Source organism: Fukomys damarensis, unplaced genomic scaffold (assembly GCF_012274545.1).
Source record: "Fukomys damarensis isolate Sample0158 unplaced genomic scaffold, DMR_v1.0_HiC HiC_scaffold_38, whole genome shotgun sequence".
NCBI lineage: Eukaryota > Metazoa > Chordata > Mammalia > Rodentia > Bathyergidae > Fukomys > Fukomys damarensis.
The window spans coordinates 79626866-79636323 of NW_022900950.1; the positions used below are offsets into that span (position 1 = coordinate 79626866).

The 9458-nt window shown below is 46.4% G+C and overlaps 1 protein-coding gene across 1 annotated transcript in view; it reads left to right on the plus strand.

The window, feature by feature from the left end:
- The window catches only part of LOC104864779 (rap guanine nucleotide exchange factor 2), a 50277-nt gene that overhangs the window by 15636 nt on the left and 25183 nt on the right, over positions 1-9458 (plus strand). The gene's annotated exons all lie outside the window — the stretch shown is intronic.

The following is a 9458-nucleotide window of genomic DNA, read 5'->3' on the forward strand; positions in this document are numbered from 1 at the left end:
TTTTTTTTTTTTTTTTTTTTTTTTTGGTACTGGGCATCGAACTCAGGACCTTAAGCCTGTGAGGTAGGTGGAACTTTACCTTGATTTTGATGAAAATAAAAGCAATATATTTTCTTCCTCTTCAGGTGGGTCAGTATTGGAGGAGTGAAAATTTTATTCTGAGGAGTTCTTTGAACTCTTCATAAACAGGTTTTTTCTTGCTAATTCAGCCTTTTAGGAGGTGGTCAACAGGTGAGGCTGAGGTTTCTCGTCCTTGTGTTTTCCAGAGATATTTTGCATTCCCCTGCTTTTAGACTTGAACTGAGAAAAGAATTCTGCTTTGGCTTACTGTTTGGATGATACAATTGCTTGCTTAAATTGTTTCCAGTTAGATAAGTAATTTATCTGGAGGTAATTTTAGTGTGTGGCCAGATGAAGGAGTTGTCTGAGTCAGTCGGACTTAGCAGCTACATTGTCCAACCCACTTAAAGCACACACAAAGACATAATAATTGGGCCATCTTTGTTACAGTTGTAGCGTTCCTTTAAACCCATCATCTGTGTAACATGTATTCTCTGGACTTTGGAGTATAGTTATGACTTTTAGAAAACTTTTAAAATATGCTCTCTCCTGGCCACAGCAGATGAGAGACCCAACAGTGGCGGCCTTTCCTGGCGGTGCTGTGGCTCTGGCTGAGCCTCCACTCTGAAGAGAGTGTCAGTAGGAGGGAGCTTGGGTGGAGTCTGCAGGCAGGATCCAAGCACCTCCTTCAAGGAGTATCTGCTGCCCACCTTGCAAGGGCAAGGACCCAAGTTTGATCCCCAGTACCAAAACAAGCACCTGCTGGCTTGGAGCACACCCTTCTTTTCTCTGTTTCTCTTTAAGTGTCATCCAGAACTGCCACGAAGAAGGGTGTTGCCTTCAGTTAGTTTATAGTAAGGCCAACAAGTGGCCCTGAATTGTCACCTTGTGCCCGATGTGTTATCAGAGCTGGTGGCATGTCGCCTGTGTGTGCCCCTAGTAGGGTTTTTCTAGCTGTAGACCTTTCCGCAGAGTAATAGGAAGTAACTGCTCCAGGTTAGGTTGGTTATGTGGTGAAACAATAAAATACTTTATGTACTAACATCTTGCTTGAAATCCTTGTTCTGTGCAACAGTTAGGCAAGTGATTCACCTTTTTGAGGTTTCTATTTTCTTAATTCAAAATGGAGACCATGATTATGAAGCCAGTCTACCTCAACATTGTTTTGAAATTATTAAAGTTACGGTTAACTGCTATATGTATTTGGTTTTCTTTACTCACCAATAGTAGGAGTAAAGTGGGATTCTTCTTATATGACAGATTCAACTTGAGGTTTAAATTAAGAAAATGTACAGAGAGTTCCTTTGTGCAAACTGTAAAGCCCTATCAAGTGCCAGCCACTTGTGCTAGATTATAATGCTGTGAAGCAGTTCATGTGTGGGCTGAACTCTGTGTCGTCTTTATAGCTTAGCTACGTGGTGCTGAGCAGACTCCCTGCATGTTCCGAGTGCCTCCTGGTCTGTGAGGTGCTGCTGATGGCGCACACTTCAGAGTGGCTTCTGGGAGCTGTGCGTGCGGCCCAGGGTCTGACCAACCCACAGTGACAGCCACGAATCTGACTCCTGATGTTTCAGCTAGAAGTTATTCCTTTTCTTGAGTTTTAATGATGATGGTGATTCAGAGATTTGTTTTTCTCTATCTGATTTTAAGTTCATAGGACAGAATTGTCTGTTAGACATCTTAGATCAATTAGGATCTGTTTAAGATCCTTCATTAATTACTTTTTACAAAATTGGAATTGGTTTGCAAAATAGCTCATAAAAGATCACAGTTGATGTGAAAAAATCCTACTAATTTTTTTGAGGGCCTCAACATTTTCCCCCCTTATTAAGTGATTTTGTGGAAGTAGAGCTGCTTAGTAAGACCTGTCTTTGTAGTCGTTTCGCGCGCGCGCGCGTGTGTGTGTGTGTGTGTGTGTTTGCAAGGAGGTATTTTTAGATAGTTTAGCTGAACAGCAATCTGACGTCTTTAGAGGAGACATCAGTTCATTATGTGGATACAAATTCTATGCTTTCAGCTCTTACATACGGAGTCTTAATTTAAATCTGTTCTCCTTGCGTTTTCTAATGAAAGAGACTATATCATGGTATGTATTCTGTTTCTTCTTAAGGTTGGCCTTTCTAGTGAATCCTTTGCGTAGAGAAATGATCAAGGTAGAAGTGTCTTTATTTGATCTCACCTTAGCATGGATTGCAGAAGAGTAGGATTTGGGGTTATATTTGAACATGCTGTCGTGCATCCTGCTGTACACACAGGGTTTTGTTATTGTGTTGTGGTTTGGGGAATCAGAAATAGTCACTATAGGGCTTATAAGATTGTTGTTTTCTTTAAAGAAGAAAAATGTGAGGCCAGGATGTAGGAGTTCTGTACTTAACGATATGTACTGCTTATTGATTCAAAAAAAAAAAAAAAAAAAAAAAAAAAAAAAAAAGAAAAGCCCTTTGCTTTGTAAAGGATAATTTAGTGCTGAGCATGGGAGAGAGACCTGGTTTATTTGCTTTCTTTTTGTTCTAAAGACAGGTTTATTTGGAGTTATGTTGCTACCTTTTATCTGATTCTTCTCATCCCTCACAAATACTGGGAAGAGAAGCTTTTACTGCTTTAGCAAATGAACATTTGTTGTTTGTGACCCTTGTTCTCACATACGGGTGCCTGAGGTTAATAATAAACATAGAATTTAGTTTTTGTTAATTTTAGTGCACTTAATTTAGGGAAACTATTTAGAAATTTTAAAAATGTTTATTAATTTTCAAATATATTCTCTTTATTCATTTTCCAAAATATAAAAGCTGTATCCACTACATGTCAGAGTGTTCAAGCTTGAGTGAAAACTTTTGTTACTCATTCAGATGTGTTGTCAGCATGGGGCGGAGCGTCCACATTTAAACAATGTTTGACTTTAATTTAGCTGTTTGATGATGTGATTGGGATCTTAGTGATGCTTTAATCGTGTGGTGGAATTTTCCTATTTTACATTATGTAAATATGAAGCAATATCCTAGAAAAACAAGTTATTTAACATCAAAGACATACATTGGAGAGATAGCTTAATAGTAGGCATCTGTTGGAATGTATGGAGACCTCTAATTTTTCAAGGAAAAAGAAAATGAGTTTTGTGTGTGAGAGATAGATGTGTACATATGGAAGGATCAGCTAAGGCATCTTGATAGTGTGAAAAGCAGAAAGGAAGTCCTAAAGCTATTACATTTTTTAAAAAGCCCTTTCTTGTTCTTAAAAATCAGCGATGTTATGTAACCATTTAAGCATTTAGTTGAAGCCTAATATTAAGTGACTCAGATTTCTAGCTTCTTAATGATGCTTCTTTACAGGGAAATTCAGGCAGTTGCCAGATTCCTGAACCATGAGTTCATTCTCCGTCCGTCTCCCTAAATTTGCATGCAGTAAAGGCTGAGAATTTGTGCCAAAAGAGGTGTTAGCACTAAACTTCTCATGTGCTAAGTGTGACATGTTTGATTTCAGGCTGTTTCATGGTGAAATCATCTAAATTTCAATTTAAGAAAAGTGACCAAATGCAAACTAAAGTTTCTTTACGAAGAAGTAATATAAATGCTTCAAAATCTGGCCTCCTTGTCTCCTTCTCTGACTCCCTGCTGCACCCCACCAGAATAATAATTGTTCTCCCACAGCTTCCTCTCCCAAATCAGACAGCTGCGGAAGGCCCTGGCCTCTTCTAGCTCGGTGGCACCGTGGGGAGCTGACCCTGCCAGCGGCGTGTATCCACTGTAGGCTGGGGATTTTGACCCAGAGGTAGAAGCTTGCAGAAACCCCTTCCTGCCACACAGCCCCAAGCTTTCCCTCAGAACTGCGCAGCTGAACATCGGAGGTTTGCTAAGGGACCTGGCCACTCTAGCCACTGGGGAGCAGTGGTGAAAACACGAGGGGTGCCACACACAGACGCACGCAGGCACGCATGTGTAGGCAGGTAAGCTGGCCTCCTCGTGCGGGCTTGCAGGTGTTTATTTCTGCGGACCCTGTCCCCTTCCTGAATGAAGTGGGACTATGTGGTCCCCTCCTGTTCTTCAGAACAGCGCGTAGGTTTGAACCATCGTGAGCTGAAATATGTGAAATTCCTGGCAACTGCGTGATCTCTCACCTTCCCGGAGCTCTCACCACCCAGCCAGTCTTTCACGTTGTACTTGGATGATCGCTTTCCTGAGTGTCTTTATTCCCTAGAGATCATTTCCTACCTCTGATTTTTCCATTTTTCCCCAACTTTCCATAGATGGCAGAACATACTAGAATAAGCTTTAATTTGGTCACATAGGAAGACATGCATACATCTGAGTTTAGGTGAAGGTGCTTAGTTTGTCACACATCAGACCATGACTTCAAATCAAGAGGATGCATAAAGGAAATCAAAGTTTATTTCTGGCTTGCTTGGTATGTTTCGATATTGGTGCTTTGGTTACTATTTATTTTTCTTGATTATGATCTTTAAGTGAATTCTCTGAATTGAGATGTAAAAGGAAAGACTACTGACTCAGGTGCTTATTAATCCTACTGATAAAGTTGAAAGCATTAAGCAGCAGTGTTTATTTACAAAGGCAGAGTAACTCAAATGCAAAACATCTGGTCAAGTCCGTGTTTCCCCCTGGCTTCTGTTAGGTTTCTGTATTTGGAGGAGGCACTGGGTGTGCCTCAGTTTCTTTCAGCGATTAGGCAAAAGCCTAGATGTTTTAAAGAAAACAAACTTGCAGATATACATGAGTGTCTATTTTACACCCTGCGTGTGTTCGTTTTGTGGCTGACATGGATGTCACCTTTGAATTACGGCTGCCTCCAGGAGGAGGAGCAGCGTGAGGCCTCCTGTCCGGGTGGGCGCCATCGAGTCCGAGTCGGTGTCTCCGGCCGCACCGCAGCTGCGTCGTCGTGGTCCGCTGTGCGTTTGCATGAGCTGACCTTAGGCTCCCGGAGCAGGCCAGCGCAGTACAGGCGGCCCCCAGCACTCGACATCCGTTGGCTGATTGTAATGAAATTCAAGGCTGTACGCAACTGTTCGGGCAGTGGTTTTGACGCAGGTTCTGCCCTTCCGATTTGACGTGGCCAAAATAGAAGGAGCGTTCTTCCCACTGCAGTAAGCTGGCCAGCTTCGCCACGCCACGCCACGCCACGCACTCCACGCGGGCAGGCGTGAGGGCCCCAGTCCTCCTGGTCTCCCCGCCATTGGTTCGGATGCTCTGCGCTGCTTGCGTTGCCCACGCCCATCTCCTCCTCCGGCGGGGATTCTGTGCCCAGGTCTCTGGCGATGCGGTGGTGCTCTTCTCCATCTCCGCCTGCTTGCAGGCCCGCCCTTCTCCCCTGCGCCACCCTTCCTTCTGACAGGCTCGCCCACTCGCCGTGTGTTGCTGGGCTCCTGCAGCTCTTCCTCCCTCGCTGTCACACTTGAGTGAACCTGCACCCCCTGTGAGGACCTGGGCGTGAACCGGCCCTGCTCGATCCCTCACGCCGCAGTCGCATCCGCTCTGCTTCCTGCCGGGTCCTCCTGCCCGCTGAGCCTCTCCAGCTGTTTCTGTGTGGTCACCCTGCTGCCCCTCCTAGACGCAGATCGTGGCTCTTGCAGGTGTCCCGGCAGGCCGGCCCACGCGCCACTTGGGCATTTCGGGCCAGCCTTTGCTCCCATCCGCTGCCCAGTTTGCTCCTGAGTTCATGGGGCCCTGCCTGTGTGTGGTCGTAGGAGTATAAGAGCAGGGTGTCATCTGTTAGGTTCATCACTCCACCTGGAGTGTCAAGAGCATGTTTAACAGAGAAAAGCCACTTCATAAATACTGGGGGGCATAAGAGAGATGAATCATTGAAAAATACAGAACGGAGATGTAGACCGACGTTTTAGTCCATTCAGTGTTAGCAGGTAATCATTTTTCTTCTTTGTAGCTAAACTAGGATGAAACTGAACAGAATGTAAAGTCCAAAGGAAATAAGTAGCCAAGAAACATAACCACCAGGTAGCTGTTCAGGGTAACAGTCCTACTGACAATTTTGGGTTAATACTGCTATCAGAATTGTGGTAAACATCATATGGCACTTTACATTTAACAGTTATATAAAGTATGGAAATAAATATTGTTTACTAAGCAGTAAATGTTTTTTGAGTAAGGAATTGTAGGTGATAAATTTTAGAAATGCAAACGGTCAGCCAGGTGTGGTAGCACAAGCCTGTAATCCCAGCACTCAGGAGGCTGAGGCAGGAGGGTCACCACAAGTTTGAGGCCAGCCTGTGCTACATAGTAAGTTCAAAGCCAGCCTGAGCTACATGGGGTGACCCTATGTCAAACAAAAAGGAAATGCAGACATCCTGCTTAGGGAAAAAAATTAATATGTTTTATATCGAAGATCAAACTGTCTGTGAAAGTCTTCAGTATAATCCAGTGCCCAAACTAGGTAAAGTGACTTGTTTTCTCCTGAAGCGTAGGCCTTGACCTCACAGAGTTTTGAAAATTACATGCTTCTCCTATAGCAATCATTACTTTGATGTGTACCTGTCATAGAATTGAGGTTAGAATACTGTGTTAATTTGTGTTCATACAACATAATAAAGCACTAATGACAAATTCCACGTTACTTTTCCCTCTTAGTATTTTCTCAGTTAAGAAACTATTTTGAAAAGTACTAGTACCGTTTACCTTGTGGAAAGTGTGGATCCTATTCAGATGAATTTTTCTCCCATGAAAGCAAGCCCTGGACTCTAGTCTCAGCTGGCCAGGCCGCAGCTCCTTCGCTGCTTGCAGCCCCACAGCTGTCAGCGGGTGTGGACTTCATTTGCTAAGTGAACTTGAGGCCGCGCTTTCACGCAGATGCTCTGATGTGCCTGGTGCTGTGTCACCAGGATTCCTGCACATCTGCCCTTCATTTGTTCCCCCAACTGTCTGATCAGTGGGACAGCAGATTGGCGAGGAAACTGAGTCACACGGCCAGTCGGGAACTAGCCAGGTACTCTTTGTCCGATTTCACATTACAATCCATGGCCTCCTAATGCTAATCTCTGGTGGTTTGGGCACTTGATCAAAGTAAGTATCTATGTCTGATAAATTACCATTCCGCAATAACTTGAACTTTTTATTGTCTGATGTCTTAGTCCACAGAAAGTCGATCACTCACCCCCATCGCTTGCAGGAAGCCAGTACTGATGATGTACTCTCACAGCCCTTGACACATAGCCAATCACCTTTGCGCTTTAAGTAGATAAATTTTTAATTTTTGAGAAATCAAAAGAGTTGGGTGTGAAGACCCTTCTAACAACGGGCCATGTACACACTGGTTGGCTGCAGGAGCCCACACACGTCCCTCTGGTCTCACTCCCGTCCCCACTTCCCCCACCCCTTTCCCGTCAGGGGATCTTCTGAGGCTTCCTGGCTCTGGCCCAGCGGCCTCCCATGTGCTTGGCGAGCCTGCATTAGGCGTAGCTCCAGCAGCCCTGACCTGTGGTAGCACTCTGCCGCTCAGGCCGGTTGATTGCCAAGCGCTGTGACGATACAGAGCCAGTACTGCCTTCCGGTAAGCAGTGCGGTGAGTGACCCAGCTCCCTGAGAGTCTCGGCAGTCCTGTCCTCACTCTACCTGCCGGTCACCAGGAGCCTCTATTTCCGGAACATTCCTAGCTTCTCGCCAACTTCAGGCTTTGCTCTAGTCGGTGGGGCCACGCCCTTGGCGGGTTGTTTGTCCTCACGGAGAGCTCTAAAGGGTTTGCCATCCTGCTTTAGGTCTTTCTTCCTTCCTGGGAGCTTTCCCTGCAGGGCTGCTTGGCTGGGGCCTTTGTACCTGGCTTGTCCCTTTCTCCCTCTTTCCGGTTCTCGCTGTCTGTTACCCACCAGCCTCTTGGTCGGGTCTTTGTAGTTCTTACCGACACTGGCAACCATTGTGTCACTTGCTCCTCTTTCCCACCCTACCCTGGAGCCTCCTCCAAGAGTGTGAGCTCCAGGGAGCGAGCTCTGCCTGCCCCGGTCGGTGACAGCTCTCTTGGCAGGTGTCAGCAGCGCTGCTTGTGGGGTGACTGACTGGATAAATGGAACTTCCTGTCTGAGTAGAGTTGAGGTCCTATATCTGCCAGACTCCTCTTTTGCAGTCTGTAAAATAGAAAGTTAAAAATGTGTGAGTTCAGTTCTGTCCTTAGCTTTTCTGTCCTGCTTTCTAGGAGATGGGAACTAAGTTTATTGCTTAACTATAGTTACTTCATCTATTAAATGAAGGCAGTTTCATGCCTTCTGTTTGTTGTTGCTTGCTTTTGTTCAGGTGAGCAGTCCTGACTGCCAAAGGCAGGCGAAGGGGTGGGTGAGCGGGGTCCTGCCTCAGTTTCTGTCCAGGCCCTTCCCAGGCTGAGTCCAGTGTGGTGCGGATTTGGTGCTGGCCGTGTTTGAAGCTAGGAAAGCATGAGGAGGAGCAGGGTTGACCTGTTCCCCTGGGCCCTCCAGAGAGGCCCTCGGACTGTTCGCTGAGCAGCCTCTTCAGTGGGTGTGCAAGCTCTGTAACAGGTGCACTCTGGAGGTCACGGGGTGGCTGCAGGGACTGTGTGCTCCGGGAGGAGGGTTTGCAGAGTAATCTAGGTTAGTGTCCTCCCACAAGAGAGGATGTGGAGAACGGGGAGACAGAGAGGTAGTCCCGAGACTTCCTGGGGTAAAGAGAGGCTGCTGCAGGCCTTCAGGTGAGGGAGTGAGATCAGCAGGTCCGGCACCGCATGGCGGTGGGAGCCGATGGGATGGGAGTCGTGTCGCAGCCTGCGGAGCTTGGTGGGTCTCCCAAGAGCCCGGCACAGAGCGCTGTGCACACAGGAGGGTGTTAGTGTAGTGAGCTGTGCAGCTCCTAAGTTACGGAGTGTGCACTGTGACACCACAGGTTAACTAGTGTACCGCTCTCTCCCTGCTCTAAACGTGGCCTAACAATTAATGTGCACAAAGATGCCCTGAGCAGCAAAGTCCAGAGAAAGTAGTTGAATAGGAGGAAAGTAACTGCATATGACAAAAGGTGAGGAGTTGGCGTCCACTTAGGAAGCATGCACTGAGGAGATCTGTGCAGATGACCGAAGAGGACAGGGAGGTGCTGCCACATCGGCAGAGTGGGTATTAGGGAGGCGGTGCCTGCCTGGGTCTCGTACTTCAGGCCCTCCTTGAAGTGTGCGCGAGCTTCAGCAGCCTACAGGAGGAAGAGAGCTCTGCTGGGTGTCTGGTGTCCGAGGTGTCTGCTGCTGCCGCTCGGGTCTATGCAGCTGTTACAGTGCCTGGCAGAGCAGGTCAGGGCGAGCTGCAGAGGGCCCTGGGTGTCAAGGTCGGTGTGCGAGCCCTTGGAAAGAGTTGCAAAATTAAGTGACTTATGGTTAAAGTCCTCGAAAACAAATGTTAAAATGAATACCTTATCTTGAAGTAAAAAAAAAAAAAAAAAAAAAAAAAA